The following is an 8,306-nucleotide window of genomic DNA, read 5'->3' as shown; positions in this document are numbered from 1 at the left end:
AGAGCTGGAGGTTCTTCGTCCTCTTAACTTCTTTGATGCTCTTGAAGGCATTCCACGGTGCTCTCTTCCTCCTGCACAACTCAGGTGCCAGGTTGTTTGTCATGTAGAGTTCTCAACCTAGGTACACATAACTGCTGCATTCGGAGATGTTCATTCCGTTGAGAGCAAATGGAACATCAGGAACTAGTCTGTTTCTCATGAACATTATCTTTGTGAGATTCAGCTGCAGTTCAATCTTTCCACACTCACAGTCGAAGTTGATCAGCATTCGTGCTGCTTGGCTAACGTTTGGTGTTATTAGAATGATGTCATCAGCGAAGCGGAGGTGATGTAGTTGCCGACCGCCTATCTTCACTCCCATTCCATCTCATTCCAGTTGTCACATGATGGTCTTGAAAATGGCACTAAAGAGTTTTGGCAAAATGGTATCACCCTGCACAACCCCTCTCTTTACGTTAATGATCACTTCTTTGTAGAATGCTGAGATCCTGGTGGTGAATACAGCTCACAGAGGATCCTGATATACTGAGTTTGAACAAGAATATATCATATTTTATCTCAGAAAGCAACATTTTTTGGGGGTTGGTTCTAAGCAAAATGGAGCTTCTCTGTCATTCATTTGGAACCTCTCACTTGTGCTTGCTCTTGTCATTTTGTTTTTCAAAAGAAATGTATTTAAATCTGTCATTTTTGGAAGAAAGTGTCACAGCATTTGAAACACTCTTTGCTTTGCAGAGATACATGGGAAGGACAGTCCTGGGCTCTGTTTTTGGGTCTCAACTCCCAGAGGCCCGAGGGCTATGGCTGTGTAGGGGCCCAGGCCGAGGAGGGCTCACATCAAGCAGGTGAGCATGTGTCAGAATACAAGGGACACTGGAGACATGTGGCAGGAATAAAGACATGAGCCTGACTCGTGTCTTCAAGGAGGGCATAATGGGACTGCCACAAGCTGAAAAATATAGGGCAGCATTGTCTGTGTCTATTAAAGAATTCCTGAGCACTGGGGTAGAGCAGAACCAGAAGGACATTCCCTGTGCATGCGTCTGACCCTGATCTGATCCCTGGCACCCACAGGGCCCCCAAATCCTGCCAGGAGTAATCCCCGAGTGAAGTCATGAGGAAGATTTGAGCACTGCTGGTGTAGCCAAGAATCCTCCAAACTTTATCCAACTCTGCTGGGTATATCCCCAGACTCTGCCCCACCTCACTCCTGAACTTCTTCTCACCAAAGGGGGAAGCTGGAGTGGTCCCCTCTGTGGATGCACGAAGAGCTGACCCTGCCTGCATGGCAGGAGCTGGCTCTGGGCTCGCAGGGGTGGGTCCCACTGGGCTAGGAGCTCCTTGCTAATGGGTGCATGACACTTCCACGGAAGTGAACAACAAATGCCGGTTTCCTTCCCCAGCCCCCGTTTGCTCCCTTGCCCAGAGCCCAGCCTTCTGTCCTCTCCCATCGGGAACCTCCAGTGCTTTCTCTTCCAAGACTCTGGGACACCCTGCTTTGTTCCAGCAGCACAGGACCAGAATAGCTGCCACTCCAGATGGCTGGTGCACTTGGCTCTGCTTTCTTCCATCCTCTTCTCCAAATCTCCCATCCTTCCCTGCTTAGTGAAGGCGCAATATCCTGCAGCTCAGACAGACTTCTGCCTGCAGTGAAGAGAAGTGAGTTCTTACTGCCCTTGGCTGTTCCACAAGGTGTTTCTGGACCCCTGCTGACCTCAGCCCTTCCAGGTCTCACCTTGTCACTTCTGCTGCATCACCTTGCCTAGTGGGAGACAGAGGGGAGGCAGCCATGCTGAGTTTGAAAAGCCATCAGAAGAGGTGCCTCAGACAAGGCAAGATCAGCCTGCACTTCCTTCTGCGATTCTCTCTGAAGTGAGGTATTTTTATTTAGAAAATGTAAGGGAGACAGAGAGAGTAATAATGTGGACAGCAGAAAATGTACCTCCTGCAATTCTCATGACTTCCTGAGTGGGTGACTTATTCCTGACCACTTTTTTGAGTATAAATTTTATTAAAAATAATTTAAGGGGCCGTAGCGATAGCACAGCGGGTAGGGCGTTCGCCTTGCACGCGGCCGACGCGGCCGACCCGGGTTTGATCCCCGGCATCCCATATGGTCCCCTGAGCACCACCAGGAGTAATTCCTGAGTGCAAAGCCAGGAGTAACCCCTGAGCATCTCTGGGTGTGACCCAAAAAGAAAAAAAAATTTTAAAGCATTTTTTGGTTTTGGTTTTGGGCCACACCCTACAGTGCTCAGAGTTTACTCATGACTCTGCACTGAGAGATCATTCCTGGTGGGGCTCACCAAACCAAATGGGGTGCAGGAGATTGAACCCTGGCTGACCATGCGCAAAGCAAGTACCCTATCTCCTGTACTATCCTTCCAGCCCCTAAAAGCATTTTCTTATAGTTCCCTCCCCCACTCCTGTGCTCTCCCCTCCCCTGTCCACCACTCCCACCCTCCTCCCTTCCCTTCCCTTCCTTTCATTTGTGTGTGTGTGTGTGGGGGGGGTGGTTTTCCAAGCAGTGCTCAGGAGGCCCAGGGGCTCATACCAGCCAGGACACTGGTTCATTACAAGGGTCCCAGGATGGCTTGATGCTTGGGCGCTGGGTCACCTGGTGGTGTTCAGTACCCAGACTGTCATCTTTCCCTTTGTATATTGTCTGACTTTCCTAGGATACTACAACAATTTGCCACAAACTGGGTAGCTTAAGATTTGTTTTGTGTTTTGGAGGCCAAAGACAGAAGTCAAGGTGAAGCTTAAGCTCTCCATGCACGGAAAGCCCGACTCCCCACCCCCCACCCCGCCTCCGGTACATGTCAGAACCCTTGATGCAACTTTCCAAAAGCTGCCTCTGTCTTTCCCATAGGTGTCATGCTATGGGGCATCCAAGACTTCCTCCTATTCTCCTCATGGATTCTGTATGTGATGGGATGATTAGATTCCACTCTCACCAGCACAATCTCATCTTTTCTTGCTTACATCTGCAAAGAGCCTACTTCCAGGTAAGGCCATGTTCACAACTATGAGAGCTAATACTTTCACATAGATTTTTTTGGAATATAATTTAACCAACAACACACATATTCATATAATTTTGCTCATACTTTTTTTTCTTTGCTGAGGTTTGATATTTTCACTTATTCTAATAGTGAATTTATAATTGCTTATTGATGCAGTTATTGATCACCGTTATTCTCAATGCCTATCATAATCTGTAGTGTGAGCGTGTATGGAAGACTTACGATATTTGCCTCAGATGTGTGTATATAAGCCTGGCAGTATGTGTGTGACTTCACATATGTGTGGAAGAGTGCATATATGTGCATGTGAATCTGCAAGAATTGTATATATATGCATCTAGTAAGATGTGTGTGTGGTTGAGCATGTACATGCATGTGTGTGATGTGTGCTAAGCTGGTGTGCGTGTGTGTGTGTGTGCTCATGTTTTTCTATTGTGAGCCTGATATTGTGTGTGAGAGAGCAGGCTGGTAAAGTAACATGTGTGTGACTGATTGAACAGGTGAGTGCAGGTGCCTGCACGTTGTATGTGTGTGTAAGAGAGAGAGAGAGAAAATCTGATCTTGTGTATGTGTTTGTATGCATGTGTGTGTGTGTGAGAGAGAGAGAGAGAGAAAATCTGATCTCATGTGTGTGTGTGTGTTTGAGGGCATGGATGCATGGTTAAGTCTGTGTGCCTGATAAACGAATCTGTATGCTTATGTGAGTATAGTGCAGTTAGAACCATCCGAGCCATCTTCCCCTTACCGGAGCTTCACAGCAGTGCTGCAGGACTAAGGGAGGGATGATTCCATTTCTAGAAGGGAGAAATAAGATAAAAAAAAAATGGCTGTTTAAGATCACCTGGGGTCCAGGCTCGGTTGCTTCGGTGTCCAGATGATTTCTTTTCTCCATACCCAGAGGGTTCTTGAGCATCTCAGCATGCACACTGTCAAACATGGAAATCCAAACAGACTTCCCAGCGAGATTTCCCATGGTTTTCACAGTGACGGACACTGTTCTCCACCACTCTTCCTCACATGCTGCCCACAGTCCGGGCACCGTTGGCAGTTGAAAATGGGGCTGTACCACCAAGGCATATTTTCTATGTCGAACGAGGTTTTAAACCATAGTGTGACAAATAATTTAAAATAGCTCAGTAATTTTATATTGATTGCATGTTGAAGTAACAATATTTTGGATGCATTTGGCTTAAATATGTTATAAAATATTCTTTTTTTAAGGTGTGTCTCACATTCTAATTCTTTGGATAGTGTTTTGGATAAGTTGAATAAGTGACTGGTAGCTCACCCAGGACAGGGACATAAACATGTGTATTTCAAAAGTTGATTTTTACCAACTTTTGCCCGCCCACAGGAAGAGTCTGGCGAACTCCCTGTGGCGTATTCAATATGCCAAATACAGTAACAATAACGGTCTCATTCCCCTGACCCTGAAAGAGCCTCCAGTCATTGGGGAAAAAAGAGTAAGAAGATGCTGCTAAAATCTCAGGCTTGGATGAATGGAGATGTTACTGGTGCCCGCTCAAGCAAATCGATGAACAATGGGATGACAGTGATGACAGTGATACAGTGACTTTTAACAATATGTCATGCAGAACTACTTGGAAAATGATAATGAACAATACAAGTCTTTGCTGCTTTACACTTGTTATGTCAGATAGAGGAAGAGAGAAAGAGAAAGGGAGAAAGCGAGATGCTTGTTTCCTGTGCTCCTCTGTTCTGGTTCCAGGAGGGGGAGGGGACTCCAAAGGGATTGATGGCAGTCCACAGATAGCCTGTACTTGTGTCCATGGCCAAGCATTGGCCCCCTAGAACCTTCCTGTTGTCATGTGTGAAATGGGCTTAAGGACTGTTTCATGCATGCCTGAGTTCTTGTGAGGACCAGGCTGGCTAAGGAGGGTTTTGTAGGCCAAACTGTGTCACTTAGATTTTTCTCTTGCCAGGTAGTCCTCAGCCCTTCAGGATGTCTTTACTTCAGAATGGTGTGTTTCCTGAGAGAGTCTTTACAGAGGTGGTTCCAGTAAAGCAAGGTGATTAGCACCTTGATCTCAGTGTGGCAGCCCAAGTAGACGAAGACACTGGTTTCCTCACTTTCCCAGGGTTTTGGGGTTCCAGGTAAGAGGTGTTTATCAAGTGCTGCATTGAATTGCGATACCCAGTTGGCCTTGTGTAAGGCAACTTACACAATATAACGGATTGCAAGTCTATGTGTCTGTCCATCTGGATTTGGCCCCAGAGCACCCCCCCCACCCCGCAATGGGAGAGTGTGTGAAGGTGAAGCAGTGGGAGGCTCCTGGGGTGATGACATTAGTGCCCTCCAAGAAGAGGAAGCCCGGAAGCCCTCAGAGCTTTCTCCTTCTTCCAGGCGAGGATACAGGCAATGGTTGTGAGCAGTAAGAACTTAACTGGAACTGATTGTGCCAGTACCCTGGTCTCACCTGTTCTGCTGCCAGAACTGAAGGATGAAGCTTGGGTCGTCTAGCCATAGGGTCTGGCCATGGTGGTTCTTGTTAATCAACACACACAATCCACCCAGTCATCCTAGAGTGACACACACAAAGCAGGGACTGCCGCTGTGACCTACTAGGGTTGCCAGATCATTGTTCCGCACCTGGATTTTGATGAGCGTGAATATAAACTGAGTTTTTACGCTCACTCAGGGGCTTCCAGGAAGACTATGAGGAATGACAGCTGAGAGCAGCATCTCTTCCCAGCCTGCCTCCCCATTGTCCTGGGTATGATAACTCAGCTCGTTTTTGTCATGGCCTCCCGTCCCACAGAGGCAGACTGGCCAGCAATGGCCTCTGTGTCTAGGTCAGACCAAGGAGCATATGGGGTGAGGGTGTGGCTTTGTCTCTGAGAGACAGCAGCAGGAAGGGGCCTCTGAGGACAGAAGCAGGGCACGGGGTTTGTGTTTCTTTTGAGCTCCCGTCTCTCAAGCCCCCAGTTGCTTCCAGAGTGCTGAGAACTCTGTTCTCTGTGTCCAGCCTGACCCACAGTGTTTGTGTCTGCCACTCGCAGCAGCGCAGCTCCTGGCAGCTCTGGACCTGCACAGGAGGAGGAATGAGTCCACCTTCTGGTAGCTTTGAGGGGCCGGGAGGACAAGCGCAAGCGGGAGGCATGAGGATACGGTGGGGGGCCGGGGGACACAGAACAGACAGCGGCATCAGCAGGACAGCAGCGCAGGGCCAAGCACGGCGGGAGGGCTCTTGGCTTGCACATGCCCACTGGACGCTGGCACCGAGTGACGCCTGAGCAGAAAGCCAGGGGCAACCCCCTGAGCACCACGGGCGTGGCCCTGCCCCCCTCCACCAAAGAGCGGAAACAGGCCTGGTGCTGAGTGTCAAGTGGGTACAGGTCTCCGCTGAGGCGCACTGGGCCGGGGGTGAGGCGAGCAGCCGGGGGCTGTAGGGCTGGGGCCTGCTGCGGGCACTCGGATGGGCTCCCGACACGGCACCTCGCCGTGCCTCTGCAGGCGCTTCTAGGCAAGCCAGGAGCAGCGCGCAACCCTGCGTGCGTCTCCCAGGTTCAGAATAACTTCCGGCTCAGTCTTCTCCTTTCTCTTCTTGGAGAACTTTCTAAAGAGAAACAAGGTGTCCATTTTCTTGTCTGAAAATACCGAAACAGGAGAGACTGGGCCCCAGCACTGGAGCAAGAACATACCGCGAGCGAATGCTGGTCCTGGGCGTGGCCTAGCAGGTACTAATGTGCAAGTTGGCATCCCACCCCACGCACACATGATCACTACATATGTGCACATACAGGCATGCAATGTGCACGCATGAGCATACCTGTATATGCATGTACACGATCACATATGTGTACATGTGGGCATACAGACATGTGCATGTACACAGAGAGATCAAATTGGGTCACTTCATATTCAATTGGGGAAATAATCCCATTTCCCATCATGTACAAATTAATTTCCAGGTAGAGTATATCCCCCTCTCATTACACACACACACACACACACACACACACACATACACACGTACACAATAATAAGCAATAAATTCCTAGAAGTTACCATTAAGCAATGTCTTCATAGCATACACACAGAGGAAATTTAGGGGAAATTCACTAGCCAAAAGAAAAAAAAAGAACATATTAAAAATGACCAATTTCTCTCCACTAAAGGAACATGAGAGAAAAAAGAAAAGTTGAATGGAAAAGGAAGGAGGCCAGATGCACTCATGAAAACCAAGAAGAAACAGCCTTGATCCCGAGACACAGCAGAGTCCTGGAAGACGGCAGCGTGCAGAGATCTCTCCAGACCCCATGCAGAGCCAGTTCCATCAGGGTGCGTCCTCTCCACCTGCTACAGATGAACCCCCGGTGGCCACAAGCTTCCAGAAGCAAAACCCAGGTACTCAGGCTCCAGGCCAATGGTGGAGTGAAGACGAGCTGGCCCTCCCCCTCTCCCCACCCTCCGAGGGTCCTGGCTGTCACGCCCACAATATGCCTCCAGGTGCCATCTCAGCCCATCAAGAACCTTGATCCAGAGACTCCCAAATGAAACTCAAAATGGATTCGCTCTCTACAGAGATGTCTCTGGACCTCAACCATTTACAGTTTTAGAATTCCTGGAGACCTCTCCTAGTATTCATAATAAGCAATAGAAAATAAATTATCTAGCACCTGCCTCTGGCAGGCAGGCTTGAATGGTGGTGGGAAAATTCGAAATAATGGTGGTGGGAAGGTATAATGTGGTGGGACTGGTGTTTGAAATGTTGAATGTAACCAATTAATGTAAATAACCTTATGAAAATAAAATTTAAAAAAATCAAGACAATCAAAAGAGAACCGGATTAGAGGAAGCACCTCATGGAAGGAAGTTCAAAAGTAAAGTATTAGTTCAACAACAACGGCAAGTTAATAAGATGATCTGGATGGCACGAGGATGTGGAGCGACTCAGACGTTCACACATGGATGGTGAGAGTGAACTTACCAGTTAGAAACTCCCGAACTATCTTCACCAACCTAGTATATTCACATCATATGACCTATTAAGTCAATATTCAAGTTATTCACAAGAATCATGTGAACATCAATCACTTGTAGTGTATCCCCTGAGTTTGAAATTTGAGGGAAAGTCTGTTGGCAATACAAGGGAACAGTAATGTGTAGTCTAAGCATATGGAAAAGTCACTGCACCAATATGCAATTTTGAATGCATTTTATCAAAAATATTGAAAGAACTAAAGCAAGTATTTGTAAGGCAGCATTTATATAAGCTTAAAATACAGGGACAACTGGTCTGTTAGATGTTCAGATGC

At 47.8% G+C, this 8,306-nt stretch overlaps 1 long non-coding RNA gene across 1 annotated transcript; it reads left to right on the top strand.

Moving 5' to 3' along the window:
• Positions 1 to 2,885: 2,885 nt before the first annotated feature.
• LOC129406588 (uncharacterized) lies at positions 2,886 to 7,690 on the top strand. Its single transcript, XR_008631089.1, has 3 exons — positions 2,886 to 3,008; positions 4,970 to 5,141; positions 7,167 to 7,690. It is a non-coding gene; the product is annotated as an uncharacterized LOC129406588 (long non-coding RNA).
• Positions 7,691 to 8,306: the final 616 nt, after the last annotated feature.

This window comes from Sorex araneus, chromosome 7, assembly GCF_027595985.1.
Source record: "Sorex araneus isolate mSorAra2 chromosome 7, mSorAra2.pri, whole genome shotgun sequence".
NCBI classification, from domain to species: Eukaryota; Metazoa; Chordata; class Mammalia; order Eulipotyphla; family Soricidae; genus Sorex; species Sorex araneus.
The sequence above is the reverse complement of the archived record's forward strand: the minus strand, read 5'-3'. Positions and strand labels throughout refer to the sequence as shown.